The 18,566-nt window shown below is 42.8% G+C and overlaps 1 long non-coding RNA gene and 2 other non-coding genes across 3 annotated transcripts in view; 2 read left to right on the top strand and 1 right to left on the bottom strand.

Annotated features, from left to right (window-relative positions):
• LOC128355691 (uncharacterized) overlaps nucleotides 1-18,566 on the bottom strand; it is a 162,938-nt gene that overhangs the window by 138,881 nt on the left and 5,491 nt on the right. The gene's annotated exons all lie outside the window — the stretch shown is intronic.
• Nucleotides 9,365-9,437, top strand: trnar-ucg (transfer RNA arginine (anticodon UCG)). The gene has a single exon. It is a non-coding gene; the product is annotated as a tRNA-Arg (tRNA).
• trnai-aau (transfer RNA isoleucine (anticodon AAU)) lies at nucleotides 9,820-9,893 on the top strand. The gene has a single exon. It is a non-coding gene; the product is annotated as a tRNA-Ile (tRNA).

Below are 18,566 nucleotides of genomic sequence, written 5' to 3'. Positions count from 1 at the left end.
CTCTCTCCTATCCTTCCTTCCTTCCCCCTCCTTTCCTTCCTTCTTCCTCCCTCCCCCCTCCCTCCCCTCCTTTCCTTCCTTTCTTCTGTCTGTCCTTCCTACCTTCTTAGTTTCCCTTCTTCTTTCCTTCCTTCCCCCTCCTTTCCTTCCTTCTTCCTCCCTCCCCCCCCTCCCTCCCCTCCTTTCCTTCCTTTCTTCTGTCTGTCCTTCCTACCTTCTTAGTTTCCCTCCTTCTTTCCTTCCTTCCTCCCTCCCTCCCTCCTTTCCTTACTCCCTCCCTCCCTCCTTTCCTTCCTCCCTCCCTCCCTCCTTCTTCATGACTGTTTTGACCCAAAAAAAAGCCCTACCGGGGGAGGGGGGGGGGGGGGGGGGTTACAACCAAAACAACTAAACAGAAGGCAGAACTATAAAGAGTACCAACTAGCAGTGATTCATTCAGAGCCAAACCAAAAACAAGCTTCCAGAATAAGAGAAGCCAACTTATGATCCAATTAACAAGGTTGGACTGAGGTACTACACACACACACACACACACGGACACACACACACACACACACACAGTGATGAAGCACTCAGGCCTGATGTGCCACAGCTGTTTAACAGTGATGTGTTTTAGGAAGCACAGACTGATGATGTCATCATCAGATTAATGCAGAGACACTGATTCATGACTTTATCTCAAGAATACTCGATTACTGTTTTGACCCTCCTGTTGTCCTCAGGTCAAGGAAGGAAGGAAAGTAAGGAGGAAAAGAGGAGGGAAGGAAGGAAGGAAGGCAGGAAGGGAGGAAGAGAGGAAGGAAAGTAAGGAGGAAAAGAGGTAGGAAGGAAGGAAGGAAGGAAGGAAATGAGTAAGGAGGAAAAGAGCAAGGAAGGAAGGAGGGAGGGAGGAAAGGAGGAAGGAAGGAAAGAAAGGAGGGAGGAAGGAGGGAGGGAGGAAAGGCGTAAGGAAGGAAGGAAAGGAGTAACGAAGGAGGGAGGGAGGGAGGAAAGGAGTAAGGAAGGAAGGAAAGGAGTAAAGAGGGAGGGAGGAAGGAAGGAAATGAGTATGGAGGAAAAGAGGGTGGGAGGAATGGAGTAAAGAGAGAGGGAGGAAGGAAGGAAATGAGTAAGGAGAGAGGGAGGAAAGGAGGAAGGAAGGAAGGAAGGAAGGAAAGGAGGGAGGAAGGAAGGAAAGAAAAAGGGAGGAAGGAAGGAAAGAAGGAACAGTCAAAAAGAGATGGGGTCAATTTGACCCGATAGGACGACAGGAAGGAGGCTTTGAGAATAACGTAGATGAGAAGAAAGTATGAGAAGGAAGAAGAGGCAAGGATGCAGAGGAAGAGTAAAGAGAGAGAGAGAGACGGCTGACTGGAGGATGGAGGGAAGGAGAGATTAAACGTATCAGTGAACGGGTGAAAGACACAGAGAGAGACGACGTGCCAGCTGCAGCAGATGTTTCTATCCTTCCTGCTCTGAGCTGCTGGGACGCTGCAGGCTCCTCCAGTCTGAGCCAGCCCAGCGTCTGGCAGCTCCTCCACCACACAGCCGGGCCAGGACAGAGTCTGCTGTGTGCTTTTATTCTGAAAATCCTTCTGAGAGACGTTTGAGTTTGATATAAAGCAGAGGAGTCAAACTCATTTTCATTCAAAGGCCACAAACAGACCAGTTTGATATCATGTGGGCCGGATCATCAAAAGATGGAAGGAAGGAAGGAAGGAAGGAAATAAGAAGGGAAGGAAGGAAAGACAAGCAAAAGGAAGGAGGGAAGAAAGGTAGGAAAGACAGACAGTGAAGGACGGACAGACAGATGGAAGGAAGGAATGAAGAAAGGAAAAAAGGAAGGTAGGAAGGACAGATGTTTGTATGGTTCCTGCTCTGAGCTGCTCGGCCGCTGCAGGCTCCTCCAGTCTGAGCCAGCCCAGCGTCTGGCAGCTCCTCCACCACACAGCCGGGCCAGGAGAGTCTGCTGTGTGCTTTTATTCTGAAAATCCTGCTGAGAGTTTGAGTTTGATATAAAGCAGAGGAGTCAAACTCATTTTCATTCAAAGGCCACAAACAGACCAGTTTGATCTCATGTGGGCCGGATCATTAAAAAGATGGAAGGAAGGAAGGAAGGAAGGAAGGAAGGAAGGAAGGAAGGAAGGAAGGAAGGAAGGAAGGAAGGAAATAAGAAGGGAAGGAAGGAAAGACAGGCAAAAGTAAGGAGGGAAGAAAGGTAGGAAAGACAGACAGTGAAGGACGGACAGACAGATGGAAGGAAGGAAGTAAGGGAGGACAAAAGGAAGGAAGGAAGGAGGGAGGGAAGGAGGACAGGAGGACAGGAGGGACGGAAGAAAGAAGGAAGGAAGGATAGATGTAAGGAACGAATGAACTGTGAGAGGAAAAAAGGAAGGTAGGAAGGACAGATGTAAGGAAGGAAGGAAGGAAGGAAGGAACGAACGAACGAAGAGAGGAAGAAAGGAAGGTAGGAAGGACAGATGTAAGGAAGGAAGGAAGGAAGGAAGGAAGGAAGGAAAGAAAGGAGGGAGGGAAGAAAAAAGGAAGGAAGGAAGGACAGATGGAAGGAAGGAACTAAGAAAGGAAAGAAGGAAGCTAGGAAGAACAGATGTAAGGAAGGAAAGGAAGGAAGGAGGGAAGAAAGAAAGAAGGAGGGAGGGAAGAAGGACAGATGGAAGGAAAGGAAGGAGAGAGGGAAGAAAAAAGAAAGGTAGGAAGGACAGATGTTTGTATGGTTCCTGCTCTGAGCTGCTGGGACGCTGCAGGCTCCTCCAGTCTGAGCCAGCCGAGCGTCTGGCAGCTCCTCCACCACACAGCCGGGCCAGGAGAGAGTCTTCATGTGGGCCGGAGGGAGGGAAAGAAGGAAGGAAGGAAGGAAATAAGGTATGAAAGACAGGCAAAAGGAAGGAGGAAAAGACAGACAGAAGGAAGGATGGAAGTAAGGGAAGACAGAAGGAAGGAAGGAAGGAAGGAAGGAAGGTGGGAGGAAGGAAAGGAAGGAGGGAGGGAAGAAAGAAGGAAGGAAGGAAGGACGGACAGATGGAAGGAAGGAAGTAAGGGAGGACAGAAGGAAGGAAGAAAGAACGAGGGAAGGAAGGAGGGAGGGAAGGAGGACAGGAGGGACAGAAGAAAGAAGAAAGGATAGATGTAAGGAACAAACGAAGAGAGGAAAAAAGGAAGGTAGGAAGGACAGATGGAAGGAAGGAAGGAAGGAAAGGAAGGAGGGAGGGAAGAAAGAAGGAAGGAAGGACAGATGGAAGGAAGGAACGAAGAAAGGAAAGAAGGAAGGTAGGAAGAACAGATGTAAGGAAGGAAGGAACGAATGTATGAAGAGAGGAAAAAAGGAAGGTAGGAAGGACAGATGTTTGTATGGTTGGTGCTCTGAGCTGCTGGGACGCTGCAGGCTCCTCCAGTCTGAGCCAGCCCAGCGTCTGGCAGCTCCTCCACCACACAGCCGGGCCAGGAGAGAGTCTGTCATGTGGGCCGGAGGGAGGGAAAGAAGGAAGAAAGGAAGGAAAGGAGAAGGGAAGGAAGGGAAGACAGGCAAAAGGAAGGAGGGAAGAAAGGTAGGAAAGACAGACAGTGAAGGACGGACAGACAGATGGAAGGAATGAAGTAAGGGAGGACAGAAGGAAGGAAGGACAGAATGAGGAAAGGGGGGAGGAAGGAAGGAAGGTAGGAAGGACAGATGTAAGGAAGGAAGGAAGGAGGGAGGGAAGAGAGAAGAAAGGAAGGAAGGAAGGAGGGAGGAAGGAAAGGAAGGAGGGAGGGAAGAAAGAAGGATGGAAGGAAGGAAGAAAGGAAAAAAGGAAGGTAGGAAGGACAGATGGAAGGACAGATGTAAGGAAGGAAGGAAGGAAGGAGGGAGGAAGGAAGGAAAGGAAGGAGGGAGGGAAGAAAGAAGGATGGAAGGAAGGAAGGAAGGAACAAAGAACAAAGAAAGGAAAAAAGGAAAGTAGGAAGGAAGGAAGGAAGGACAGATGGAAGGAAGGAAAGTGGGCCGGATTGCTCCCCTCAGCGGGCCTGTTCTGGGCCGCGGGCCTCATGTTTGACCCCCCTGATATAAAGCAACAGAAGGAGCGTTGCAGCAGAGTGAGGTTGTGTGTGTGTGTGTTTGTGTGTTTGTGTGTGCTGGTGTGTTTGTGTGTAGGTTGTGTGTGTGTGTGTGTGTGTAGGTAGGTGTGTGTGTGTGTGTGTGTGTGTGTGTGTGTGTGTGAGTGAAGGTACTGCGTGGTTTGTGACGGTGGTGTGTGTGTGTGTGAAGGTTGTGTTGTGTGTGTGTGTTTGTGTGTGTGTTGGTGTGTGTGTGTGAGAAGGTGGTGTGTTTGTGTGTGTGTAGGTGTGTGTGTGTGTGTGTGTGTGTAGGTTGTGTGTGCTGTTGTGTGTGCTGGTGTGTGTGTAGGTTGTGCGCGTGTGTGTGTGTGTGCAGGTGGTGTGTTTGTGTGTGCTGGTGTGTGTGTGTGTGTGTGTGTGTGTGTGTGTGTGCTGGTGTGTGTGTGTGTGTGCTGGTGTGTGTGTGTGTGTGCTGGTGTGTGTGTGTTGGTGCGTGCGTGCGTGTGTGTGCTGGTGTGTGTGTGTGTGTGTGTGTGTAGGTTGTGTGTGCTGGTGTGTGTGTGTGTGTGTGTGTAAAATCAGGATCAGAGCTCAGATTGGGGGTTAAAGTCATCATTTATTATATTTGCATGTTAATTAATGAGCTGTGTTACTTTTGATCCTGTGATGTAATAACAGCTGATCCTCTGCTCTCCTCCACAGCACAGAATATAACTCCTGTGTGACTGGGACTTACACTCATTCTGTTACCTCTCCATCACATTTACACCACCTTTACCTCCTCATTGGGTTTTTTGTGGCCTTTTTTTAAAATGAGTTTCTGAGGTTTTTAGTGCATGTAATAAAACCATGCTCAGTCTAATAAAATGAGTACGTCTGGTGTGAACAGAACACTTTCTTTGTGCTTGTTAATATACTGATTTTGCAGCAATATTTAAATTAACATGATCATATAAATAACTCTAACCGTCTGACAAATCATTTAAAACTTTGCAGATATGAGGTAAACAAATATAAACATTTTAAAGTTGCATAAAGCTCATATTAGCACCTATTTTACTTTTTCTTTCAAACAAGCAATAACATACCGTTGCATAACACATTGCATATAGAGCTCATAAGCTCATATTAACAGTAGTGTGGTGGTGTTTCAGTCAGGGCCAGCACCAAACCCCCCCCCCCCCCCCCCAAAAAAAAAAAAAGAAAGTAGACTATAGCATGCCGATCCAGCCAACAGAGCAGCCGCACACATAAAGGCCTATAATGAATGATGCCATACAATATATACACTGAATCTAATGTAAGGCCTCTATTATGCAACATGACAGCTGATCAACATCCGCAACGCATCAACACGCCACTGTGTGCAGCATCGCCATCAGATCATCTTCCCTTACGTCACTGCCCACGTCACAGTACACATATACCACGTGACACAACGTCAAAAACAGCACATAGCTACTGCCCGACTGCTCTGACTGCACCCTTATAGAGGAAACTTCTAAAATCACTTCCAAAAATAAAATCTATTTCTATAACAGACACAAACATGCTCCAAAAAACGAGAGAGAGAGAGAGAGAGAGAGAGAGAGAGAGAGAGAGAGAGAGAGAGAGAGAGAGAGATTAGCCCATCAGCAGCGACAATCTGGTCCAGAGAAAGTTTAAAAAAACCCAGCACCCACCGATTAATTGTAGTGGAAATCCTTCCTGTAATCCTTCATGATGAGTAGCTCCTTGAAAAAGGCCAGAAGCAGGTCCGCCATCACATCTTTATCCACCATCTACCGATCCGCCATCACATCTTTACCTCCTGATCCAGCCGTTAAATCAACCGCCATCACCTTTCCAGAATAACCCCACGTCATCACGCACCTGCCCCATGGGCCAATCAGCCAAGCTCATTAGAATGACGACGCCCAGACCAGCGTTCGAAACTCTGCGTGACGTAAGAGGGCGTTCTATCAATTACACATCAAACATTCGATTGGCTGATGATACTGTCACTCAACGTCACGCAGCCAGTAGCAGCGTCCCGCTCGATCAGGGGCTGACCCCCAGCAGAGGAAAGAGCTGTGATGCGTTTATAGGACATAGGATATTTGAGCACCACTAAATATAACCATTCGTTTTCTGGATAAAGTTGCATACTGAACAAGTAATTGACTCCAGGTTCATTTCAGAATGACCTTTTAATTATGGAAAAATAGAAAAAATCCATCAGCCACTAACCCAGTGCCTAACCTTTGACCCCTGAATGTTCCTCAGTGTGTGGTTAAATATAGTGGTGAGGCTTCTGTGGCATCCTGATTCCTAAGTGTGTCTTGTACAGATGTTTTGGACACAAAGTGAGATGTAAAATAGTGAATTAACATTGATGTAGATAAGTTTGTTTTAGTCTGATTCACTGAGGTTTCTCATCAGTGTAGTACAATCAACTGTAAAACAAACGACGTGTTATCAAAGCCAGTAAATCAAAAATGAGTGACAGGCTGTGTTTTAAATTAAATTAATTTCCATAGGACTGAAGTTTTTTTTTGTACAATTTAAAAGAGAAAACCTTGTAAGATTGTAAGATTGTAAGTGGGCTTTATTTATTTGGGGTTCTGTTTTAGCGCTTAAACTTGTATCATGACTCTATGACCACTATCTGCCTTTTTTTGTATTGCAGACCATTGTTGAATACAATAACTATGCAAAGAAGAGTGTAGTTATGCTTAAATGAAATGTTTGATAGAGGTGAATAAAATATTTTTCATCCATACATGTTTTGGATCATTTTTAATTTAATTGTATCATGCTTGAACTACTTCTTCTGCTCAGCTCTTGGTGTTTTCTGTTGTGTACTCCTTTTCAAGTAAGTGATAGTGGGTAGTGCTTTGACGTGTGCTGCTATCGTATGTCTATTATCAACGTTACGGTAAGGGGAACAAATGTGACGTAGAGGCACACCTCCACATTTTTGACAGGGCTAGCAGTGTTAGCCTTGCTGCCCCTGACTGCACACCACTGCATAATAAGCACAACATGACATGCAATAAAATGACAGTTGACAAATTAACAGATAAATGAGTTTCTTTACCGACTGTATCTAATTTACCAGTGATGATATTTAAAGTTTTATCTTATAATTTTCATTCTGATAGTCGTCCAAAAGGAGACAACCGAGCCTGATAAGAGAAGAACCTGTTTTAGTCCCTGACTGGTTTATCAAACGTTTCCCACTTCACCGTGAAATTATCAAATGTCACGCGTTTCATGTTCCCCTTCGAGTGTAATCTGTGCCACTCTATGACAAAATATCCCTATTATATGTGCTCATGAGTGTGTGTGAGCATGTGACTCCTCACAATACTGAGACTGAATTAGAGACGAAGTTAATGTTGCAAGAAATGAAGTGTTTTTCTACCTCTCCAGAGTAAATCCATTGAGTCGGCGAGTAAAAAGGAGAACTGCACTCCTTATGTTGAAGTAAGCCGAGCATATGGAAGTTCAGGATGATTTATTTTCTTTCTACAGTGTAAATAAAAAACAACTTTAAGATGCATAAGGAACATTTAATCTGCAGCAGAAACACCTGAGCCTCCCAGGCGGGGAGCTCTGGTCCTCTGAAATGAAGCCAACCAGGAAGTAACTTAGAGCTGCATTCTATCAAAAGGCCACCAGGGGGCGACCGTCTCTATACAAGTCAATGGAGAATTCACCAACTTCTCACTTGATTTCTAACCTCAGTAAACGTTTTCAAAATGTGTTTATGGTCTCAATCGCTAGTTTAAAGCCTTCTTCAATGCAGTATGATGTTCATTTGGGACATTTTGGCCTCCCTGATTTTATATGTGACGATAAAGCAGGGTATGCATTAGGGGCGTGGCTACGTCCTGATTGACAGGTTGATCGACCAATGTCCTCCAGATCCAGCCCTCGTAACCATAGCAACCTCCCCGCTCCACCCATGGCCCATTGCTCCAAATTCTCAATTTGAAGTTAGCAATATATATATTTGTCAAACTGTGAAGCTGAGTCCAGTATTCACTCTCTTTTATCTCTGTTTTTACTCTCCACCAGCTCCTGAGGCAGAATGTATAATTCTCTATCTAACATACAACGTTAATGATAAGTAAGATGATTGTCACACATCATTTTCATCTGCAGACTGTCTAATTAAAACCTGAAGTCTTCAGCAGCAGTGAGCATCCACCGTTTCCTCTTCTGTTTTTTGGTAAATGACACTGAGCACTTTGAGTGTGCAGCTAACAGGTAAACTCAGCGTTAATGAGCTCTCTCCTCTCCTCTTCCCTCCGTCGGCTTAATGAACGCTGCAGAAGGAAAAACACACAGATAGCTTACGTCTAATACATTTCAGCTTTGAGCAGCCTGTTTATGTTTTTAATTGATGTAACCGGCTGTGTTATGCATTAAACGCACAAACAGAGAGGAGACTGTGCTTCCCTGAGCTCTGCTGTCACTAAATTAAAAGCATATCTTCTCCTTCCTCCTTCAGACGCCGCTCGCTGCTATCACTTATAATTCGTTCAGTCTTAATCTTGTATTATTATGCTAATGATATGCAATCAAATACGTTTTGATGGTAAATTGAGAATGGAGAGTATGTCGATAGCAGACAATTAAACAGTGACAGCACATTTGGCAGAGCTGAGCATGGCTGAAAGCTTAAAGCAGGTTTCAGTGCAGACGGCCGATCCTCAGCCTTTACATTGATCGGCTGTTTTTGAATTGAAAGCTTTTATTCTATTTATTTACCCGACGTTGTCCTCTGGAGGAGAAGAGAAGGAGGAGAGAGTGAGTACTTGTTGTTATGTGCTTTGCTCTCAAGCATTTGTAATGGTTGTTATCAACACAGACTGGACTTCATGCAGGAAGCACTGGTGAGAGCAGATTTGTTCTGGAGAGGCTCGCATGATGAGTGCTTGAAGTATTTTCCCGTGTTTAGTGTTTCGTGTTTTCTCTCTGAGGAGTGAATGAACTCCAGGAGAAGCTGAGCACACTGTTTCTCCACAGACAGAAAAACACTCGTCTGCTGCTGGACTTCTATAGGACCCTAACCCTAACCCTAGCCCTAGCCTAGCACTGAGAGAATCCTCACTAACTGTATGACTGTATGCCAGCTGCTCGACTGCCGAACGTAAAGACCTGCACCATGAGGTAGAGACCTGCACCGCGAGGTAAAGACCTGCACCGCGAGGTAAAGACCTGCGCCGTGCATTAAAGACCCGCACCGCGAGGTAAAGACCTGCACCGTGAGGTAGAGATCCATACCGCGAGGTAGAGACCCGCACCGTGAGCCCAGTTCAAATGTACACTTCACTGTCTGCGTGACCACGTGGCCTAAAGGACAAGGCGTCTGACTTCGGATCAGAAGATTGAGGGTTCGAATCCCTTCGTGGTTGTCTGTCCTCTCTTCTGTTGGACTGGTGTCTGTTCAGGAGTAAATACTCCAATGAGAAGCTTTGACCATCTACACCAAGCAATGGGACAGTGCAGAGGTGTGTAATATTCCTCAACCTTGCTCTGATCTTTATGGGGACATTCAGCAGGAGGAATCCTTTGAATGAAGGCTTGATGTGTTTTCTTCTTGAGAAGAGACAACAGAAAAGAAGGTAATGGAGAATGCGGGCATCGATCCCGCTACCTCTCACATGCTAAGCGAGCGCTCTACCATTTGAGCTAATTCCCCTTCTTCAAGACAAGCCTGGTTCGCTCGATGTCTGAAAGCAAATGAATGTCTTTCATTATATAACGGACATGGTTGTAGATAGAAAGGCAGCAAGAGGCCTGTTAGCTCAGTTGGTTAGAGCGTGGTGCTAATAACGCCAAGGTCACAGGTTTGATCCCTGTACTGGCCAGACCTGCGCCGTGAGGTAAAGACTGCACAGCATATTTTAGGGATGCACCTCCCAGCACCTGGATGACATCTACATCATTACATCAACGTCCTGAGGAAGAAAGCCAGCAGCAGCAGCAGCAGCATCACCACACACTCCTCTGAGCTGCTGCCGTCTAGTTAAAGACACACATACAGACTGAAGAGCAGCGACTCAGACTTTTATTACCTGCTACAAATTGCACTTTAAATTTTTATGTTGCTATTCTGCAGCTATGTGCCTCTATCAATGCTCCGTCTTTACCTCCTTGCACTTATTTTCCTCTATTGAATTGCTGCTATTTATTTATTTATTTCTTTTTCTTTCTCTTCTTTTATTCTTTCCTTTTAAACCAAATGTTCTGCAGAGATGCCTTCATAAATATCCTTATATAAGGTGGAGGTGTTTAGCTCATGTGTTGAGGCTACAGTCCTCACTGCCGGCGATCCTGGCTCAAATCCTGTGCCAAGTGGTCCTATCCTGCGTGTCATCCCCCCCCCCCCCCCGTCTCCAGTTTCCTGTCTCTCTCTACTGACCTGTACATTAAAGGCAAAAAGCCCCAAAAAATATACTTAAAAATATATATATGTCCTTATACACTGTGTAATGCCAATAAAGACTATTCAATTTAATTTAATTCAACTGAAATCTTAATGCCTTTACTGTAGTTTAAGTATGAAACTGAAATCAGCTTTAAAAAAAACATAACGTTCATCATCATCATCATCATCATCATCATCATCAGTCTTTTTGCAAAAGGACAAAAATGCTGCAAAAAGTAAAAAATGCTGCAAAAAGGACAAAATGCTGCAAAAAGTCAAAAATGCTGCAAAAAGTCAAAAATACTGCAAAAAGTCAAAAATGCTGCAAAAGGACAAAAATACTGCAAAAAGTCAAAAATACTGCAAAAAGTCAAAAATACTGCAAAAAGTCAAAAATACTGCAAAGAAAGAAAAAATACTGCAAAAAGTCAAAAATACTGCAAAAAGTCAAAAATACTGCAAAGAAAGAAAAAATACTGCAAAAAGTCAAAAATACTGCAAAAAGTCAAAAATGCTGCAAAAAGTCAAAAATACTGCAAAAAGACAAAAATGCTGCAAAAAGTCAAAAATGCTGCAAAAAGTCAAAAATACTGCAAATAGTCAAAAATACTGCAAAATGACAAAAATACTGCAAAAAAGTCAAAAATGCTGCAAAAAGTCAAAAATGCTGCAAAAATGCTGCAAAAGGACAAAAATGCTGCAAAAGGACAAAAATGCTGCAAAAAGTCAAAAATACTGCAAATAGTCAAAAATACTGCAAAATGACAAAAATACTGCAAAAAAGTCAAAAATACTGCAAAAAGACAAAAATGCTGCAAAATGACAAAAATGCTGCAAAAGGACAAAAATATTGCAAAAAGTCAAAAATGCTGCAAAAAGTCAAAAATACTGCAAAAAGTCAAAAATGCTGCAAAAGGACAAAAATACTGCAAAAGGACAAAATGCTGCAAAAAGTCAAAAATGCTGCAAAAAGTCAAAAATACTGCAAAAAGTCAAAAATGCTGCAAAAGGACAAAAATACTGCAAAAAGTCAAAAATACTGCAAAAAGTCAAAAATACTGCAAAAAGTCAAAAATACTGCAAAGAAAGAAAAAATACTACAAAAAGTCAAAAATACTGCAAAAAGTCAAAAATACTGCAAAAAGTCAAAAATGCTGCAAAAAGTCAAAAATACTGCAAAGAAAGAAAAAATACTGCAAAAAGTCAAAAATACTGCAAAAAGTAAAAAATGCTGCAAAAAGTCAAAAATACTGCAAAAAGACAAAAATGCTGCAAAAAGTCAAAAATGCTGCAAAAAGTCAAAAATACTGCAAATAGTCAAAAATACTGCAAAATGACAAAAATACTGCAAAAAAGTCAAAAATGCTGCAAAAAGTCAAAAATGCTGCAAAAATGCTGCAAAAGGACAAAAATGCTGCAAAAGGACAAAAATGCTGCAAAAAAGTCAAAAATGCTGCAAAAAGTCAAAAATGCTGCAAAAATGCTGCAAAAGGACAAAAATGCTGCAAAAGGACAAAAATGCTGCAAAAAGTCAAAAATACTGCAAATAGTCAAAAATACTGCAAAATGACAAAAATACTGCAAAAAAGTCAAAAATACTGCAAAAAGACAAAAATGCTGCAAAAGGACAAAAATGCTGCAAAAGGACAAAAATGCTGCAAAAAGTCAAAAATACTGCAAATAGTCAAAAATACTGCAAAATGACAAAAATACTGCAAAAAAGTCAAAAATACTACAAAAAGTCAAAAATACTACAAAAAGTCAAAAATACTGCAAAAAGTCAAAAATACTGCAAATAGTCAAAAATACTGCAAAATGACAAAAATACTGCAAAAAAGTCAAAAATGCTGCAAAAAGTCAAAAATGCTGCAAAAATGCTGCAAAAGGACAAAAATGCTGCAAAAGGACAAAAATGCTGCAAAAAGTCAAAAATACTGCAAATAGTCAAAAATACTGCAAAATGACAAAAATACTGCAAAAAAGTCAAAAATACTGCAAAAAGACAAAAATGCTGCAAAATGACAAAAATGCTGCAAAAGGACAAAAATATTGCAAAAAGTCAAAAATGCTGCAAAAAGTCAAAAATACTGCAAAAAGTCAAAAATGCTGCAAAAGGACAAAAATGCTGCAAAAGACAAAAATACTGCAAAAGGACAAAAATACTGCAAAAAGTCAAAAATACTGCAAAAAGTCAAAAATGCTGCAAAAGGACAAAAATACTGCAAAAAGTCAAAAATACTGCAAAAAGTCAAAAATACTGCAAAAAGTCAAAAATACTGCAAAGAAAGAAAAAATACTACAAAAAGTCAAAAATACTGCAAAAAGTCAAAAATACTGCAAAAATGCTGCAAAAAGTCAAAAATACTGCAAAGAAAGAAAAAATACTGCAAAAAGTCAAAAATACTGCAAAAAGTAAAAAATGCTGCAAAAAGTCAAAAATGCTGCAAAAAGTCAAAAATACTGCAAATAGTCAAAAATACTGCAAAATGACAAAAATACTGCAAAAAAGTCAAAAATACTACAAAAAGTCAAAAATACTGCAAAAAGTCAAAAATACTGCAAATAGTCAAAAATACTGCAAAATGACAAAAATACTGCAAAAAAGTCAAAAATGCTGCAAAAGGACAAAAATGCTGCAAAAAGTCAAAAATGCTGCAAAAAGTCAAAAATACTGCAAATAGTCAAAAATACTGCAAATAGTCAAAAATACTGCAAAAAGTCAAAAATACTGCAAAAAAGTCAAAAATGCTGCAAAAAGTCAAAAATGCTGCAAAAATGCTGCAAAAGGACAAAAATGCTGCAAAAGGACAAAAATGCTGCAAAAAGTCAAAAATGCAGCAAAAAGTCAAAAATACTGCAAATAGTCAAAAATACTGCAAAATGACAAAAATACTGCAAAAAAGTCAAAAATGCTGCAAAAAGTCAAAAATGCTGCAAAAATGCTGCAAAAGGACAAAAATGCTGCAAAAGGACAAAAATGCTGCAAAAAGTCAAAAATGCTGCAAAAAGTCAAAAATACTGCAAAGAAAGAAAAAATACTGCAAAAAGTCAAAAATACTGCAAAAAGTCAAAAATACTGCAAAAAGTCAAAAATGCTGCAAAAAGTCAAAAATGCTGCAAAAATGCTGCAAAAAGTCAAAAATGCTGCAAAAAAGCTGCAAAAAGTCAAAAATGCTGTAAAAAGTCAAAAAGTGTAACATCACAGACTGAAGGCTGTAATATTCTCTGTGACGGTCACATGACGCCTCTCATCTCTCATATTCAGCTTCTGTCTTTATTTCCGTCACAGTGTCATTTCTGCTCTGATAGATTCATATTGTCTCATAGTTTCAGCTCCTCTGATAATAAACCTATCTGCTGGTTTCTGACAGATTGTAAAACCTCAAATTCTTCTTTGTGTTACAGCTGAAGAAAGAAAAATGTATTTTAGTTGAACTGGAAATCAGATCTCACAAAGACACCAAAAGATCCACAATGAAGGAGTCAGAAGTGATGCCTGATTATTTAATTGCAGTTTTATTTCACATTTGCTTTTCTTTGTGTTTTCTGTCCTTGTTCTAACAAAGAAATGTTCAATGTTGCATTTAATTGAGTATTACTGTCTTATTGTGTGAGGTTGTTCCCTCATTCTTCTACTGCTGAGAAATGTTAAATACAGAACAATCACTCTGGTTTCTGCACATGTACTATCCAAAAAAACCCTAAATCATTCCTTCTCCTCTTTAGAATGAAACTGACCTCACATGTTTCCTTATGTGGACATTTTAGGGGCGTTAACGATGCTAACGATGATCTGACTTCCTGTCTGGTGCAATCTGCTCTGTTGAGCTGTTGCGCAATCAGGTGGGGAGTTCCTGTCCTCTGAAATGAGGCCAACCAGGAAGTAACTTAGAGCTGCATTCTATCAAAAGGCCACCAGGGGGCGACCGTCTCTATACAAGTCAATGGAGAATTCACCAACTTCTCACTTGATTTCTAACCTCAGTAAACGTTTTCAAAATGTGTTTATGGTCTCAATCGCTAGTTTAAAGCCTTCTTCAATGCAGTATGATGTTCATTTGGGACATTTTGGCCTCCCTGATTTTATATGTGACGATAAAGCAGGGTATGCATTAGGGCGGGGCTACGTCCTGATTGACAGGTTGATTGACCAATGTCCTCCAGATCCAGCCCTCGTAACCATAGCAACCTCCCCGCTCCGCCCCTGGCCCCGCCTCATGCCCATATAAGTAGAATCCCTGTTTTTATTTTTCCCAGCATGCACCTGAATTTGGGAAAATGGGCCTTACTGCTGCTCAGCTCCATCCTCTGCTGCTGCCGGCTGTGACCTCTGCAGTGAGGTTTCACTTTGATTCATGCTCACAGTCTTCAGCCTCTCAGTGTGGCAGAATCAGCTCCTGCTAACAGCTCTGCAAACACAGCCACAGCTCATAAGGTCACTGATATTATTAGCAGCTCGTTGACATTTGGTTGCCATGACGAGAAACGGCAACAGCTGAATCAACCATAAGAACAAGTTTAGCCAAATTAGCCAACAACAGGAGACAAGGAGACATGAGTGAGTCTGGAGAGAACATTTAAATAGAAAGCTATTTATAATACTGAACATTAAATATCATGTTCCTGTTTGTCCTCCAGCATGAGCAATACATTCATGATGTGCTTCAGTCATTTCATTCTTTGAGGTTTCCTTCCACTAAACAACAAACTGGAATATTTAAACAGAACAAACGTCACATCTAAAGAATCTAAAGAATCTGAAGAATCGTCCTCACAGTAACTGAACTCCTTTAAACATTAGAGATAGTTTCTAAAAGCTGCTCTGAATTCTTCCTGCTCGTCAGAAATCTGGTGCTTTACATTATTACTTTAAGAAGTAACTAATTACAGAGTTAGTGCCATTAAAAAGTAAATTACATTACCAAGCCCCTCCCTGAGCTACTACCTCATCGTGGTGGAGGGGTTTGCGTGTCCCAGTGACCCCAGGAGGACCCTCAGTTGTCGGGGGCTTTTATGCCCCTGGTAGGGTCTCCCATGGCAAACAGGTCCGGGGGGAGGGGCCAGACAAAGGGTAGCTCAAAAGAACCTAATCATGAGCAACATAGATGGTTTTTCATGTCCCTCGCCCAGACGCGGGTCACCCCCCCCCCCGGAGCCAGGCCTGGGGGTGGGGCTCAGTGGTGAGCGCCTGGTGGCCGGGCCTTTGCCCATGGGGCCCGGCCGGGCACAGCCCGAATAAGGGACATGGGAACCCCTTCCCACAGACCCACCACCAGTGGGGGGGTCAAAGGGGTCGGGTGCGCTGTCAGCTGGGCGGCAGCCGAAGGCGGGGACCTTGGCGGTCCAATCCTCGGCTGCAGAAGCTAGCTCTAGAGCTCTGGTGGGGAAGGAGCCTGAGCTGGTGGTCGGGCTCACCTCAACGCACAGCAAGGGCTCTGGAACCAGTCTGGAACCAGTCTCCTCCAGAGGGGTTGGACTCTCGTCCACTCTGGAGTTGCCGCTGGTGGCAATACTTATTACCCCCCGGCTTGGTGCCTGTATGTTGAAGTATGGAGGGTAGCCTCCCTAACCCTTCGGGTGGGGGGGGGCGGATCCTGACTGTTGTCTGTGCCTATGGTCTAAACAGCAGCTCAGAGTATCCAGCCTTCCTGGACTCCTTGGAGGGGGGGCTGGAAAACACTCCCCCTAGGGATTCCCTCGTTCTGCTGGGGGGCTTCAACGCTCACGTCGGCAGTGACAGTGAGACCTGGAGGATGTGATTGGGAGGAACGGCCCCCCGATCTGAACCCGAGTGGTGTTCGGTTATTGGACTTCTGTGCGGTGTGGTTTTGGGAATCATTCAGAAATAGATTCATTCTGTCATTTCAGTGTGAAGACGAGTTTTATAGAGTCTCAGCTCGTTGTTTGTCTCTCAGCTCTCACAGCGTCGTTACCAGAGGATAAAACATTACTCTACTAACACACGGCTCTATCTGTAGACTCGCTGCTGAACATCAGAGAGTAAACCAGACAGAAGAGAGAGTATGAGACAGAAACATGATGAAGTAATGAAAGATAGAGTTGATCAGTAACTTACAGACTGATGATGTGTCAGAGTTAATACTGCTTGACTCCATTGTTAATATTTTGTGTCTTTTTGACGTTCAAACTAATTTCTAACAAGTTTCAAGTTGATGCAGAAGAAGTGAAATAAATTAATGAACATATAAAGACAGACTGTAGAAGAGCCTGGAGGCAAAATCTGAATATATATAATAAATATAATATATATAATAAATATATATATGTGTGTGTTTTGGGATTTATTTATGAATGTAGATTATTCTGAGTTGCTCACATTATCTTTTTACACATTTCATTTTTTTAACATTTCATACTTTGATGTCCTCTGACCATAAAAACTTTGTACCAAATAATTCAACGTTGCTCCTTCCTGTCGTCCTCCTGGGTCAAATTGACCCCGTCTGTTTTGACTGTTCCTCCTCCCTTCCATCCTTCCTTCCTTCCTCCTTTCCTTCCTTTCTTTCATCCCCCTACTTTCCTCCCTTCCTTCTTTCCTCTGCCCTTCTTTCCTTCGTTCCTCCCTTCCTTCTTACCTTTCCTCCCTCCCTCCCTCCCTCCCTTCCTTTCATCCCCCTACCCTCCTTCCTTCCTACCCTCCTTCCTTCCTTCCTTCCTTCCTTGACTCAAGGACAAAAGGAGGGTTAAAAGCAGTAAATAGTCAATAAAACACCATATCAACTAGTTAGGCATGATCTTACATCCTTCCTTCCTTCCTTCCTACCTAACACCATATCAACTAGTGTGGCATGATCTTACATCCTTCCTTCCTTCCTTCCTTCCTTCCTACCTAACACCATATCAGCTAGTTTGGCATGATCTTACATTATAACTTTTATATTAAATAAAGCTAATGGAATACTATTGTTCTAAATATTAACATTTCATCTGGTTACCATGGAGACCAGGAAACATTTACATTCTTTTGTGGTTACACCATTTGACATGTTCAGGAGCATTCAGTCTTACTTTTGGTAAAAAATGGTGCAAATGTCATTTAAATGACTTTTCTATATCAGACAGTATTCATGATTCTTTTCTTTATTCTTTTTTAAACAGTTTCCAGTCGCTGTCCTGACGTCTGACTGCAGAGAAATAAACTCATTACGTGTTTCACTGAATCTTCTACAAACCTGCACACACACAGAGACCTGATATCATTACTACTGACTCCTGATCATTATCTCTCTCTCTCTCTCTCTCTCTGTCTCTCTCTCTCTATCTGTCTGTCTCTCTCTCTCTATCTGTCTCTCTCTCTCTCTCTCTCTCTCTGTCTCTCTCTGTCTATCTGTCTGTCTCTCTCTCTCTGTCTCTCTCTCTGTGTGTGTCTCTCTCTCTCCCTCACTCTCTGTCTCTCTCTCTCTCTGTCTCCCTCTCTCTATCTCTCTGTCTCTCTCTGTCTCTCTCTCTCTCTGTCTCTCTCTGTCTCTCTATCTCTGTCTCCCTCTCTCTCTCTCTGTCTGTCTCTCTCTCTCTGTCTCTCTCTCCCTCTCTCTCCCACTCCCTCTCTCCCTCTCTCTCTCTCTCTCTCTCTCTCTCCTCCCCTTTTCTCTATCTCGTTCCTCACAAACTCTATTTCCTGTGGTCTTTCACGGGTCAATCATCTCATTCTCTTTACGGGTCACATGGCTTTTACCTCAGCCAGCCAGCAAACCCCCCCCCACCAAAAAAAAGAGATGAAAAAGCCCTAAAAACACACACAGTGCATTGTGGGAGTTTCTTTAATTAGTTGGAGCGAGTGAGCGCTGGCCTCTGCATCACCTCCGCCTGCTGCACCTCTGTCTTTCTCTACTCATGTGAACTGAACATCTGGAGAGAGAGAGAGAGAGAGAGAGAGAGAGAGAGAGAGAGAGAGAGAGAGAGAGAGAGAGAGAGAGAGAGAGAGAGAGAGAGAGAGAGAGAGAGAGAGAGACAGAGAGAGAGACAGAGAGACAGAGAGAGAGAGAGAGAGAGAGAGAGGGAGAGAGAGAGAGGGGGGAGAGGAGAGAGAGAGGGAGAGCGACAGAGAGAGAGAGCGCGTGCGAGAGAGAGAGACAGACAGACAGAGAGAGAG

Source organism: Scomber japonicus, chromosome 3, assembly GCF_027409825.1.
Source record: "Scomber japonicus isolate fScoJap1 chromosome 3, fScoJap1.pri, whole genome shotgun sequence".
NCBI lineage: Eukaryota > Metazoa > Chordata > Actinopteri > Scombriformes > Scombridae > Scomber > Scomber japonicus.
Note: the sequence above shows the minus strand (reverse complement) of the source record. Positions and strands in the feature narration are given on the sequence as shown.